The 16,408-nt window shown below is 32.9% G+C and overlaps 1 pseudogene; it reads right to left on the bottom strand.

Annotated features, from left to right (window-relative positions):
• Nucleotides 1-10,609: 10,609 nt before the first annotated feature.
• On the bottom strand, nucleotides 10,610-15,937 carry LOC122213161 (annotated as a pseudogene).
• Nucleotides 15,938-16,408: the final 471 nt, after the last annotated feature.

The raw sequence follows: 16,408 nt of genomic DNA on the forward strand, positions 1-16,408 counted from the left end.
TTTGATTTCATGGTTCACCCATTCATTGTTTAGTAGCATGTTGTTTAGCGTCCATCTATTTGTGTCCTTCCAAATTGTTCCTTGTGGTTGACTTCTAGTTTCATAGCATTGTGGTGAGAAAAGGCACATTGTATGATTTTAGTCTTTGGGTATTTATTGAAACCTGTTTTGTTACTTAATATGTGACCTATTCTGGAGAATGATCCATGTGCACTTGAAAAGAATGTGTATTCTGCTCTTTTAGGATGGGATATATCTAATTCTGAATATATTTAGTTCTGAATATATCTGTTAAGTCCGTATGGTCCAGTGTGTCATTCAAAGCCATTGTTTCCTTATTTATTTTCTGTTTAGATCATCTGTCCATTGATGTAAGTGAGGTGTGAAAGTCCCCTATTATAATTGTTATTATCAATGAGTTCTTTTATGTTTATTATTAATTGTTTTATACATCTTGGTGCTTCATGTGGGGTGCGTGAATGTTTATAATTGTTAGATCTTCTTGTTGGATTGGCCCCTTTATTATTAAATAATGCCTCTGTCTCTTTTTATAATCTTTGTGTAGTATGGACATTTTAACAATATTAATTATTCTGACCCATGAACATAGAATATCTTTCCATTTGTGTCATCTTCACTTTCTTTCATCAGAGTATTATCGTTTTTAGGGCACAGATATTCCACCTCCTTAGTTAAATTTATTCATAAGCATTTTATTGTGTTTGATGCTACTATAGGTGGGATTGTTTTTCTTATTTCTTTCTTAGATATTTTGTTGTTAGCATGTTAAAACAAACTGATTTTTATAATGGCTTTGTACCCTGAAACTATTGAATTCACTGATGACTTCTCATAGACAAAATATATCCAGTGCCTTATTTTTGAACTTTTTTCCAGTTTCTACATTTTATTCCCATAAATAACCCTGGTTGCAACTTCTAATTGTTTAAAAAAAAAAAGGAAATAGATAATAGCCTTAGTTAATTTGTCTTGGACTAAGCTCCTAGAACTAGAATTACCAGTTCAGTGAATGTGAACATTAGGAATACTCGTTTTACGTATCACTCTCTAGAAATGTTGCATCATATTCTTCTACCTGATTCTAGAAAGCGCTATTTCACTTCATTGTTGTCAAAATAGAGTGCTTTCTTTAAGATCTTTTCACTGTCACTAGCACAGATATGAGAATATTTGCAACTAGAACTCTAATCTATGTTAACTAACTTGAATTTAAATTAAAAAAAATAATATTGGCACCTTAATTTGTGTTTCTTTTGTAATTTTAAGAAAAAATATGCCAGTATGCATTAACTAGCTGTATTTCTTCTATCATGATTTTCTGGATGTGTCTAATAACAGGTTATCTAGAAATCGTAGTTTTCCAAGTTTGGATGTTTGTAATTAATTTTCTGTAAAAGGGAAAATGAGAGGGACTAGTTCAGGAGATGCTAGGAAACACAAGTTTTAAAATTCAATTACTTTTTTTTAATTGGAAATAAAGGTGAATATTCTTGATGTCAATATTAAGTATTATAAGGATATGTTATAATCACTTTTATGTAGTGTTTTTCTAAGTTTATTTTCATTTTTAGAGACCAAGGATGAGTAGGGGAGAGGGGCAGAGGGAGAGAGAGAATATCTTAAGCATGTAGCTCAGCATGGGGCTCAATCCCATGACTCTGTGATCAGGACCTGAGCCAAAATCGAGTCCAGTGTTCAACCAACTGAGCCACTCAGGCGACTCTGTTAATTGTTGTTTAAGTAAAGGTATTCTTGGGAGCCTTTTAAATATATGTACTATTTACCTCTATAGTATATGACCTTAAACTAATGTCCACTAATTTACTTTTTATTTTCTACTTTCTTCCCGTCAGAATGTCACTATTGCCAATGGATGTATATTTACCATTTCTAATCCCACAGATCCCTATCCTCTCCCATTTTTTGTTTGTTTGTTTGTTTGTTTCTCATCACCTAATGATCATATTCTGGGAACTTAAGAATACTAAAACTATAATATATAAATAACAGGGCATATATTAAATGTAAATTCAAAATATGCTACTTCTCTCCCTGACTTCAAATGTACCTAGTAGAGAGATTTCTCAAGCCTTAATTAATCAGATGGTCTTCCGGGGAAAGTGGTCATTATTCTAGAGGAAATTTAATTTCTATAACCCTGGTTTCCTTAGTGTAGGATCCTCAAATTGAATTCATGGCAAATAAATATCTCAAAGGAACTATATGAATATGGAGACAGTTTCCAATATAAGTATTTCTGAAGCATTTCTCATTTAAGCACCACAATCTGTGTTGTAAGCAATTGTTGACCTCAGATTGAGTAGCACCTTTCACCTGATGCAATTCTTTACATAAAATTAGGAAGTCAAACTGAGCTGTATTGAGTAACATATTTCAGCAACACACAGCTTATTAAAAGGCTTTAAAGAAATAGATCTGAGACCACTTTGTTTTATTTTTTAAACTATTTCCTATATAAATTTGCGATCAGACAGGCAACATGAATGAATAACACAGCGAACGTCATAAACCATACATAGAACAAGAATAATTAATATTTTGCTGTTTTCGTTACCTCTCCCTCTCTGCACACGCGCACACGCGGGTGCACACACACACACGGATGTAATTGTAGTGTCACATAAAGGGCCTCTTCTTCGTTCTATTTGGTTGTTAATAATTGGACACGGAACTGGGATTGATTTTCTCAGTGCTATTCAATTTTAGATGTTAGAAAATTCTTCCCAAATTTTTTGAATGTGTAAAATATTCTCTTAGTCTTTAAAAGTCAAAATTATGTAAGAGTATACTTAGAAAAGTTTTGCTTGTAACTCTACACTCACGTTGACTCCCACTCAGATGCAAGAAACCCAACATTCTCCTCCATTTTTTTGTACAGTTCCATGGTACTCCTTCATGTTGATGTACCATTTAAAGAAATTAAATAGTCCCTTAATTTGAACATTTGTACTTTTAAATTTTTGGTGTAACCAGTGCTGCAGTGGACATTAGTGTCTTTCCCCCGCCCCCCCATTTACAGAGAGCTACATTTAGGTTGGATGCCTAGCAGTGGATTTCCTAAGCCAAAATGAAAATGGTGTCCAGCGTTTTGTGGTGGTGTCAGTTTCCCCCAATAAATTTTGTAACATTTTGCGCATATATACCAGTGAACTATGAGAATAGCTTTTTCCACCAGGCACTAGAGTGTTTTGTCAAAATTTGGCGGGATTTTTATGAACTACAAAGTGAGAAAATATTTTAAATATGGGTCTTCATTAATTTGAAATTCTTTTATTATGGGGGTGTGTCCGAGCATTTTTCCTAAATTTAAAGGCATTTACTCTATTTTTTCTGTCAACTGTATTTTTAAGTTGTCATTTTTTTCTGCTAGAATTTACTTAAAGAAGTAGATAAAACATAAATAAAGACAAATGATAGGAAGGACAGGAAGGGAGGGAAGGGAGAGGAAGAGAAAGAATGGACACAGGTATTAAACTTCATCTATGATTAAAATCTGCACATATATTCTGGTTTTAGCTTGAAATGTGTTTGTGTTTCTATGTCTAGGTTTTTTTTTAATTGTGAAATTCATTGATCTTTCATCACTTCTGAATTTTGAGACATAATATGTAGCTTTCCAACTCCAACTTATGATAGTAGATATTTTCTTTTTGTATTTGGAGAATTTATTTTTAAGCATTTATATTTCTGACTGATTTGGGATTTATCCTAGGGAAAGTAATGATACACAGGTTCAATTTTAGTGGGTTTTTTTAGTGACTATTGGGTTACTTTTTAAACTTTTTTTTTTAATGTTTATTTACTTTTGAGAGAGACAGAGCATGAGTGGGGGGAGAGTAGAGAGAGAGAGAGACACAATCTGAAGCAGGCTCCAGGCTCTGAGCTGTCAGCACAGAGCCCCATGCGCGGCTCCAACTCATGAACCGTGAGATCATGACCTGAGCCAAAGTCGGATGCCCAACCGACTGAGCCATCCAGGCACCCTTAGGGTTACTTTTTAAAACATTGATTGAAAACTCTATTTTTCCCCTGTGACTTAATTTATCATACGCTATACTTTCATATGCACTTGGGTCCAATTTTACTCTTTGGTGCCAGGATCTTTCTGAGTATTCATGTACAAATAGCATTGTTTTTATGAGAAAGTTTTTTTTTCTTTATTTTAATATCTGGTAGGGCCAAAATCCTACTTTGCCTTGTTGATCTTTTTTATGGTTTCCTAGTCTAGTCATGTTTGTTTGTTTTCCATATGACCTTCATAATGAATCCAAGTCCTGGCTATTTTATTGGGACCATGGTAAATTTATTTTACCGAGTGTGGAAAATGTCTTCATAAAGTTTGATTGTTATAGTCAAAAACTGGTGTTTCCTTTCATCTTTTCAAGGAAAAGATTATATTATTATATTATTATATTATTATATCATATTATATTATATTATATTATATTATATTATAATCTATTTTTTTTGAGACAGAGACAGAGACAGAATGTGAGTGGTTTAGGGGAAAGAGAGGGGGAGACACAGAATCTGAAGCAGGTTTCAGGCTCTGAGTTGTCAGCACAGAGCCCGATTAGGGGCTCGAACTCAGGAGCTGTGAGATCATGAGCTGAGCTGAAGTCCAATGTCCACTGACTGAGCCACCCAGGCGCCTTGGAAAGTCACCATGTTTTTTATTTTATTGGTACTTTGTTAATAAATAGTGGACTTTTAAAAAGCTTCAGGTCTATGGTATGAATTAAATTAATGGAAACCCTGTATTAAATCATCCAGTTTTTGGAATAAATCCTACTTGAACATGATGTATTTTTTAATGTGATTTTAGATTCTTCTGCAATTATTTTATTCATGATTAAACAGGACTAATCTGTACTTTTTTATTGTGTATCTCTTATGCCATTATATCTTTAACGTCCTTCTAAACTGAAATGACAATCTTGATTGGGTTTAATATCAACGTCTTCTTTCATAAAAAGAGTGCGGAATGTTTTCCAGTACTTCTTAATCTTTGTAACGATTTAACTGGCATGAGAATTAACTGCTTTGGAATGTTTGATAGAATTTTCCAGTGAAATTCAATCTGATTGTTTTTGGAAGGTAGCACTTTGAAACTGTTTTTTTATTTGCTTTTTCTGACATGCATTTTTAAAATATGAAAGGCAGTAGGTATACGCATGTTTCGTTGATTCATTTTTTATTACAGAAGTTAAAAAATAACATTTTTGAAATGGACATTATTCATTCTGCCACTGCTTTTTGTTTAGAAGGCATCTCTTTAATTCTCTTACCCAGAAATCAGCTGATGATGAACGGATATATTATTTTGCTGATTGCTTATAGAACTTAAAACAGAAGAGTGAAAAAAATAAAAAGAGTGAAAAACAGGTTAACTCAGATTTGTTAAATATAATTAATTTTCTTCTGCTTCTGATATCTGAAGGAAAAGTGATGACTAATGCCCAACTTGATAGCTATTTATTTTCTCTATTAATTCATAAGAACAAACTCAGTGATAGAATTGTCATATCTATATTCATGTATTTGAACGTTGATATTTTAATTTTGAAAGAATTTTTGCTAGGAACTTTGTCTCCCACCTAACACAATAGCAAAGTGATCTTCCCCGTGACAACCACAGATGTGATGTGCCCATGGAATTCTAAGTGTTTTTTCTGAAGTATTTTTGTACAAAGCAACCAAAAGCTTTCTGTGCATTTTCCTTTGCTCACCGCCTACTTCCAATTGTCATATACCACCTACTTAAAGCAAACATTCTTTGTAATTTCTATTTGTCAAGGTCAAAGGGTATCTCTAAATCAGAGAATGTAGTATTTCCAATTTATGAACAATGCTCAGTACCCTAACAGATTATAAAAATTGTGTGTTATTAACTATAAAGTGGATAGAGAAATTAATTGTTTCTTTTATTGATATCAGGGTAGGAATATTCACAGGTCTGAGCAATTAAAATATCTGAGGGCTCTTTCTTTTAGAATTGCTGAATGTCTTACATATAATTCAAAAATTAAATTACAGAAAAATGAGTGCTGTTTGAGCCCAAAACTTGTGTTCTCCTCTCTTTTCTTCAAGTTTTATTTAAACTCCAGTTAGTTAACATACAGTGTAATACAGTTTCAGGTGGGGGCACCTGGGTGGCTCAGTTGGTTAAGCATCTGACTTCAGCTAAAGTCATGATCTCATGGTTTGTGAGTTCCCGCCCCGGGTTGAGCTCTGTGCTGACAGCTGTCTCTCTGCCCCTCCTCCACTCACTCTCTCTCACTCTCAAAAAAAACGAAAACAAAACAAACAAACAAAAAAAAAACCCAAAGTTAAAAAAAATAGTTTCAGGTGTACAATACTGTGATTCAACATTTCCGTACAACACCCAGTGCTCATCTCAGCAAGTGTGCTGGTTAATCCTCATCACCTATTTCACCCATCCTCCCACCTTATCTCTCCTCTGGTAACAGTCAGTTTGTTCTCTATAGGCAAGAGTCTGTTTCTTGGTTTGCCTTCATCTCTCTTGTTTAACGCCTTTGTTTGTTTTGTTTCTTAAATTCCACCTAAGAGTGAAATCATATGGTCCTTGTCTTTCTCTGACCTATTTCACTTAGCATAATACTCCCAAGCTCCATCTATGGCATTGCAAATGGCAAGATTTCATTCTTTTCATGGCTGAATAATATTCCATTGTATATATATACACACCACTTCTTTATCCATTCACAACTTTCTGGGCGACCGGGCTGTTTCCAAAATTTGGCTGTTGTCGATGATGTTCCTGTAAACACGGAGGGACATGTATGTTTGTATTCTTTGGGTAGGTACCTAGTGCAATTGCTGGATCCTAGGGTAGGTAGTTCTATTTTTAACATTTTTAGGAACCTCCATACTGTTTTCCAGAGTGGCTACCCAGTTTGCATTCCCACCAATAGTGCAAAAGGGTTGCTTTTTCTCCACTTGGTTGCCAACACATGGTGTTTCTTGTGTTTTTTTATTTTAGCCATTCTGATAGGTGTCAGGTGATATCTCACTGTGTTTTTGATTTGCATTACCCTGAAAATGAGAGATAGTAAGCATATTTTCATGTGTCTGTTGGCCATCTGGATGTCCTCTTTGGAAAAATGTCTATTCATGTCTTCTGCCCATTTTAATTGGATTATTATTTGGGTATTGAGTTTTGTAAGGTCTTTATATATTTTTGATATAACCCTTTATCAGGTATGTCATTTGCAAATATCTTTTCCCATTCCATAGGCTGCCTTTTAGTTTGGTTTGTTGTCTCCTTCACTGTGCAGAAGCTTTTAAAAAGCAAAAATAAACTATTGGGGCTTCATCTCCCCTTTTCGTTTTAAAAAATATTTCCATTCATTCAGTAAATATTTCATAAGCACACGTGAAATTTTACTTGGAAATATGCATACTTACATCTGTGTAATTCATGATGTTTTTAGACTGTTGTGGATTTAATAGCTGTGACATAGTGAATTCTGGCTCAATTTTGTTACCTACTAACAAAGTAGCCTACTAACCGTAATGAAACGCTCCCAGGTTCAGTGAGTTGAGTTCTTTCCACTTTGCTATTGGAAGTGTAAGTGACACAAGGAATAATTTAAAAATAATTTTCGAGATCTTCAAAATTTTATAATCTTTGACTTAGTAATTCTCATCCTAGAACTCTGAGTTAAGAAAGCAGAAACTCAGGTAATGATTTAAGTATAAAGAAGTTCAACATTATAATTTGAAATTGTGAGTAACAAATCTATCAAGAAATAGGTACTAAATTAATGCTATATATCTGAATTCCTGTACCATATATTCAGTTGTGCAAAGATCAGCACAACTATTTCCACTTGAGAGTCAAACTTTTTAAATCAGAAGCAAAAGCTTACAAGCTCAAAGAATGTCACAACAAAATGCATTGCCACAACCCTGATAACCAAGTTCCAACCAAACTTTTTACTACCTAAGAACCATTACATTCCAATTACTATCATATTACCCATTTTCATTATGGCCATTATTTTATCATTACCCATTTTTTCACTGTTCTTTATGACTGACATCACACTTGAAATTACCTGATATTTTGTATTATTATTATTTGTCTCCTTGTAATGAAATACAAGCTGCATGAGAGTTTGGCCTATTGTCTTCAGGATTCCCTATTAACAAAAACATATTTCCTGTTTATTGTAGGCACTCAAATATATTTAATAAATAGGTGAAAAAATTAGTAATAGGATATAATGGAACTGTTAAAACACTTGTAATATTTCAGGCATATATTTATAAAAATGAGTGTTCAGCAAAATTGTAGTTACTTCTTACACGTATATTTATAAGCAGAAGGAAATGGAAATATTAATATGTTAAGAGTGATAACTCACAAAAGTATTAAAAGTAGAAATTTTTATTTCCACTCTTTCCTTACTAAATTCTCTGAAATGGGCATTACTAATTTTCTAATCAGAAAAGTAAACACAGTATCTCAAGCTAATGATACATAATAGCAAATTCTATAGACACTTTTCTCTTTTAACTCCTTAATATATATCCCCTTGAATATACCACTAGAACAATTAAAAACCTTAGGAGAAAAAAATAACATATACATAACATGAAAAAAAAGATGTATACAGATACTAAAAGAAATCTCTCTTGATAAAATCAAAGATTATCAAATGTTTGGTAGTTGATAAATGTTCAAATATGTTAAAACTGATGATTTTCTAAAGAATCTTGTATGAGCATAAAAAGTTGATTTTCTTTTAATATTTATAAAGGAGAAGTTTTTCATACCACTTTCTGAGTCAGAGAAAAATTACAAAAATTACTTAATACCCTTTTGGAAAGTATCTGTGTTATAAAATATCAACTATCATTATATACCTCATATGCCATTATATTTCTAACATCCTTATAAAATGAAGTAATAATTGTAATTTTCTTTACATGATTGTTTATAAAATACCATTAAGGTAGTCAAGGATCTATGAATAAGTCAAAATATTTTTCTCTCCCAGAGATCTAGCCACTTAAATATTTGTTATTTTAAAAATAATATTGAATATATAATTGTTAAAAATACTAAATGTTTTTATTTTTTTATTTTTCATTTTTAAAATTTTTTTTGTGATAACAGATCAGTTTTAATTCTAGCACCTGAAGCTCTCTATACAAAGGTACACTTTATCAACTTCACGGGGCTGTTGTACACATTCAATAAAGTGACAACCGTGCAATACCACTTAGTATCTCACCATCAGGAACATACTTCTGAATTGTTGAAACACATCCACAAAATTAAAAACAAAAATCAGAAGCCATCCACAGTTATACTAATCGTCAAAGAGAAGTTTTACACTTACTACTTGATAGAACAGTCAATACCTAGTACGGCACATCACAAGTGACTTCAGATTCTCACCCTGTTGTTGTCTACGGAGGAGGTTTCTCAAGCAGGTGTGTGACTGGCCAAAGGTGGGAGCCACCAGGACCGGGACTGGGATGGCAAGGATACCTCTACCACAGTTTCTATAGTTTTCACTGTTTTTTTTTTTCTTTGTCAGTTAAAAGTGAACAGTGAGAATTAAATAATTAGCTTTACATATACACAAGGTATGCTGTGAAAGCATATTTGCTTACAAACATATAAAAATACTTGTTAACTAGTTTGATAAGAAAATAATGTATAAAACTATATAGCAAAAACATTAATCATCTCTGACCCCGGAAAGATCAATTCCGTATTCTATATTACAAACAAAAAAACAAGTTTTACTTTTTTTTTAATCCCTTATCCAGAAATACTTGAAAAGGCAGACAGACAGAAATTATTTATTTTTACTCTCAACATGGCTATGAAAAGAGTTAACTTAAAAAGCCAAGAACATTGAAATGCCTAAATCCAGAATGAGTCCAAATATTTGGCCACAACATTATTATCATCTTTAGGAACGGAGGTGTAATAAAGGCTTTATACACAGTTTTTAATCTATAAACATAACAGGCATTTTGGTATTTTGGCCACTGGAAAACAAAGGCTGTAGCATCAGTAAAGGTCTGAGATCTATCACTTTTGTGGATTCAATTCAGTGTACTTAAGGTTAACTAAAGTTGACATCAAAATTTTTAGAGATAGGCAAAAAATTCACATTTAAAAACAACTCATGGTTCTATTTAGAGTAACAATAGGCAATATGATTCCAGAAGTTACAAGTTAATTTCACAACCTATGACTTCAGCTTGGCAAACAGCTTAGGTTCCAAAACTGATTCATCCCTATTAAAATGTAAGCCCTTAAAAAAGAATATGTCTATGTATATAGATCATTATTTTTAAGAAACCAGATAATCTTTGAAGCAGCCTTAGTGTTTCCTTTAAATGTGTCTCAAAATGACCATAGGATTAGCTTCACGGAAAGGATTAGCCAGCTTCTTGGTCTAAGGCTACTAGCCATGGTGATCATTTGTCTAAGGCTAGAAAGTTACCAACACGATGTGATGTAAACCATAAGGAGAAGAGGAAACGATGAGGGCTTTTCCTGGCAGTTGGTAGGTAAAATTCAAGGGATTCTTAGAAAATGACACAATGGCAGCCTTTCTTGTCTTTTTCTTTCCGTGTTGGTTCTGGTGAAGGAGGACATTCCTGCTCTCGAAATTTCCTTATAACCCGGACATGTTCATGGAAAGCTTGATCTACATTCATCCTAATCTTTGCTGACGCCTCCATGTATGTTACCTTAAGCTGTCGTGTTAACTGTTGTCCTTCTTCCTGTGTTACCTGTCTTGGATGATCCAGATCTGCTTTATTACCAGTTAAAATCATTGGAAACTCATCACGATCCCTCACTCTGAGAATCTATCTTTGAAACTTATAGATTTCTTCAAAACTGCCTCGATCTGTGACTGAAAAGACCAACAGGAGACCCTAGCCAGCTCTCAAATACTGTTCTCTCAGAGCTCCAAACTCTTCTTGTCCTGCCATATCCAGAATATCTAGCTGGGCTGCTCTCTCATCTATCACACACTGCTTTGTGTAGGAATCCTCGATGGTTGGGTCATAATCCGTCACAAAATAGGACTGTTATAATGGGGTCCCTTCCTTCTCTCGCACCGTATGCCACACCTTTTAGGTTGACCAAAGCGGAGAGACATCTGGGTTTTTCATTTTTAAAATCCCGAAAAAGATCTTTCAACCTTCTTAACCAGAGCAAATCCTAAGAATAAAGAATTCCATCGCTCTTGTCTTTACCACAAGCCCTGACTTTTCCAATACTAAATGTTTTTAAAACAATTCTTGCTGAAACTTCAACAGTAGCATTTTCGAATGACCTATATATATAGTTAATAGTTTTCCTGAGTGATATAATCCATGAATTCATTCAAATTAAATTATTCAACACTTTTAATATTCCATCAGCCAAGCTATTATGAGCTTATTAAATGATTAATCCCAGTGTGATTTTCGGAAAAAAATAATGAGTGCACTCTATGTCAGCTTAGAAATATAATTGCACCATTATTGTGCTAAACTATTATCAAAGAGAATACAGTATTAGGTACATTAGCAATGACATTACTTTGCCTGCTAAATTTTTGCTTATAGAATTATTTGACATAGGAGAGGATTTGTACAGTCAATTAAAACCTAAGTATTTAAGGGATAATATGTTTAATTATTTGCAAGTTACCAGGTTGTTTGTATAGTTCTTTGACACAACAAATGTAGAAAATGTTTCATTGAGTAATGTCAAATTATTTAATACCATAAAATTCCAAGGTCTATTTTAATAAAAATTAAAATCTCCTAAATGTTATAGGAGTAAAATAGAGGAATGATTTCTAAGGCTGTCGCTAATTACCTTAGTTTTCCTTAGTAATGAACTCTAGTTTTGTTCAAATCAGCAACATGCTCAAATAAAGTAATTGGCAATTTCCTTGGGAAGATGGATGCATTCATTCCCAATGATTCCTAACTGAGAATTAAGACACAATTGAGGTTAACTAAATAAGGAGGAAATTTTTCTGGTGTAAATAAATGATACACAATGTAGTCAGCAGGACATGAGTATTAACTGGTGAATATTTTCCACTGCATACAGTTCATCTTTATCCTGCCCTTGCTTGAAATAACTTCTTTTAGATGTAATTACATTCTTTTTTTCGTAAATTTTTTAAGTTCATTTTTCTTCAGCTTCGTTGAAATATTAACACGTAATATATGTAAAGTTTAAGGTGTATAGTCTGATGACTAGATACAAGCATATATTGTAAATAGCACAATAATCTTCATCCTCTCACCTTTAATATGGGGGAGGGATGGTAATATTTCAGATTTATCCTCTTAACAACTTATAAGTATCTAATACAGTATTGCTAATTATTGTCATGATGTTATACGCTAGATCCCCAGACTTAGTGATAGTGTAGCTGGGAGTTTGCACGCACTTTGACCAAATTCTCATTTTGGCCACCCACAGCCCCTGGCAACCACCATTTTACTCTGTATGAGGTTGGCTTTTTTAGATTCTGCACATAAATGACAACATAAAGAACCTACCGAGTATTATGTTAACTGAAATAGTCATAGAAAGACAAATGCCATATGATTTTACTCAGATGTGGAATTTAGGAAATAAAACAAATGAACAAAGAAAGACATCAACAACGACAAAAAAAGATTGTTAAGTATAAAGAAATGGTGGCTGCCGGAGGGGAGGTGGGTATGGTCAAAGGGGAAATAGAAAAAGGGGATAAAAAGCGTACTTTTCTTGATAAGCACTGAGAAATATATAGACTGACTGAATCATTATATCATACACCTGAAATTAAACTGTCAATTATGTTTGATTGTAAAAAAAAAAAAAAAAAAGTATCTGTCCTTCCGACTTTGTCCCCTTAGCATAATGTCCATCCATGTTGTTGTAAAGGGCAGAATTTCCTTCTTTCACAGGGTTAAATAATATTCCATTGTTTTGTATCTACACTACCTTTTCTTTATCCAGTCATCTTTTGATACACATATAGGTAAATTCGATATCTTGGCTGTTGTGCATGATACTGCAATGAACATGAAACTACAAATACCTCTTCAAGATTCTGTTTTCATTTTCTTTATATATTACCTAGTAGTGCAGTTGCTAAATCGTATGGTAAAATTGTTTTTTCTTTTTTTGAGGAAACTCCATACTGTTTTCCATGGTGGCCATACCAATTTATATTCCCAAAGTAGTGCACAAGCGTTCCTCTTTTCCCGCATCCCCACCAACACTTGTTGTCTCTTGTCTGTTTGATAATAGCTATTCTAACAGGTGCGGAATAATATCTTATTATGGCTTTTATTGGCATTTCTCTGATGATTATTAGCAATGTCAAACACCTTTTCATGTACCTCTCAGCCATCTGTGTGTATTACTTGGAAGAATGTCTATCATCCTCTGCCCACTTTTTAATTAGGTTGTTTGGTTGTTTGCTGTTGTGTGTATCATTTCTATATTTTTTATATTTTATATTATTTTTATATTTATATATTTATATATATTTAATATATAAATTATATAATTAATATAATTAATTATATTATATTATAATTAATTATAATTATATAATTATAATAATTAATTAATATATTAATTATATAATTAAATGATTAAATATATTTTATATATTATATATTTATATTTATATATAAAATATATTATGTATATATTTTATATTATATTTTATATTATCTGATCAATGGTTTTGAAAATATTTTCTACTATGTTGTCGATTGCCTTTTTTTTCTGATTCTTTGTTTTGCAAAAGCTTTGTAATTCAACATAGTTCTACTTGTTCATTTTTGCTTTTGTTGCTTGTGATTTTGTTGTCACATCCAAAATAATCATTTTGCCAAGACCCATGTTAAGAAACATTTCCCCTGTGTTTCCTTCAGTAGTTTTACAGTTTGGGATCTTGAGTGTAATAATTTAAGCCATTTCAAGTTAATTTTGGGGAGTGGTATAAGATAGGAGTCAAGTTTCATTCTTCTGCATGTTATAGTCTAGTTTTCCCAACACCATTTATCCAAGAAACTATCTTTCCTGCATTGATTCTACTTGATTCCCTTGTCAAATATTAGTTAACCATATATTCAAGGGCTTACTTCTGTGCTCTAGATTCTGTTCTACTCTTCTATGTGTCTATACTTATGTCTGTACTGTACTGTTTTGATCACAACAGCTTTGTAATAAAGTTTGAAATCAGGAAGTATAATGACTCCAGCTTTGTTCTTACTCAAGATTCCTTTGGTGATTCAGAGTCTTTTGTTATTACAAATTTTAGGATCATTTTTCTCTTATTACGAAAAATGTCTTTGGAATTTTGATAGGGCTTGCATTGAGTCTTTAGATGGCTCTGTGTAGTATGGACATTATAACAACATTAATATTTCTGATGCAGAAACAGGATATCTTTTCATTTATTTGTGTCTTCAATTTTTTTCATTAGTGTCTTAAATTTTGTAAATGAAATATATTTGACATACTATAAATTTAAGTTTACAAAATGTTAACTTGATACATTTATATATTGTGATATAAATGCCATAGCAGCAATCATTACCTTACATTATTACCTCCATCACCTTACATTATTATACTCCTTTTTAGTGATTAATCAAGTTCTAGTCTCTTAGCAAGTTTGTTATAATACCATTGAATAATGGTTATAATATCATCATTAGCGGTTATAATACCATTGTTTTCTGTATTTACTACACTTCCCATGAGATCTAAGAGCTTTTTTTACTACTCATATGTTTGTGACCTCAAACAATATTTGTCCTTCCCCTCCACGCTCCCATCCCTTGGTAACCATTTTACTCCGTTTCTATGAATTTGGCTTTTTTAGATTCCACATATGACTGATACCATACATTTTGTCTCTCTCAGACAAATTTCCTCAAATTCCATTCATGTCTTCACAAATGGCAGGATGTTGTATATATCTTTCACTCCTGGATTAAAGATATTCCTACATATTTTGATGCTATTGTAAATGGAATTGTGTTTCTTTTTCAGATAGTTTTTTTTGTTAGTGTATAGACACAACTAATCTTTTTATATGAATTTCATGTCCTGCAACTTTACTTACTTTGTTGATTAGTTCCAGCGGTCTTTTGGTAGAGTCTTCAGGGATTTTCTCTGTATGAGATCTTATCTTGCATAAACAGAGATAGTTTGACTTCTCTCTTTCCAATCTGGATATCTTGTACTTAGTTTTCTTGCCTGATTGCTCTGGTAGAACTTCCAGTGCTATACTGAATAGGAGTGGAGAGTGAGTACTTTCGTCTTGTTCCTGATCTTAGGAGGAAAGTTTTCAATCTTACACCATTGAGTTCTTTATATATGGCCTTTGTTATGTTGACATGCATTCCTTTTTTATCCAATTTCTTAACATGCATGGATGTTGAATCTTTTGAAATGCTTCTTTTCCATCTCTTGAGATAATCACAAGATTTTTACCATTTTATTTACTACATTTAATATGTTGCATCAATATATTGATCTACCCTGGTATCCCACTTGATCAGGGTGTATGATCCTTTTATGTACTGTAGAATGTGGTTTGCTAGTATTTTGTTGAGAATTTTTGCGTATATATTTATCTGTAGGGACATTCACCTGTAATTTTCTTACAGTCTCCTAATGTGGCTTTGGTATGAGGGTAATGGTGGCCTCACAAAGTAAAGTTTAGTTTTGGAGTATTACCTCCTATTTTTAAGAAGAGTTTGAGAAGGACTGGTATTAATTTTTTTTTAATGTTTGGTAGAATTCACCTATGAAGTCATCTGCTCCTGGTGTATTCTTTGTTGGAAAGCTTTCCATTTCTGTTTCAATCCTGTCATTCATCATTGGTCTGTTCAGATTTTCTGTTTCTTGATGATTCAATCTTGGTAGATTCTATGTTTCTAAGAATTTAAAGTTAAAATTGTTTATAGTAGTATATGGTCCTTGTATTTCTGTGTTACTAGGAGTAATGTCTACTTTTTGACTTCTAATGTTTTTTTAATGTTTATTTTTGAGAGACAGAGAGTGCACACATGGGAGGGGCAGAGAGAGGGAGACACAGAATCTGAAGCAGGCTGCAGGCTCTGAACAAGCCATGAGCACAGAGCCTAATGTGGGGCTCAAACTCACCGTAAGATCATGACCTGAGCTGAAGTAGGTCACTTAACTGACTGAGCTCCCCCCAGGCACCCCTTTCACTTCTGATTCTTCTTTTTCTTAGTCTAGTTAAGGATTTGTCAACCTTTTTATATATTTTTTTAAAAAATACCTTTTACTCGTAATGATCTTTTCTATTAACTTTTTAATCTCTAT

Source organism: Panthera leo, chromosome A2, assembly GCF_018350215.1.
Source record: "Panthera leo isolate Ple1 chromosome A2, P.leo_Ple1_pat1.1, whole genome shotgun sequence".
Lineage (NCBI taxonomy): Eukaryota > Metazoa > Chordata > Mammalia > Carnivora > Felidae > Panthera > Panthera leo.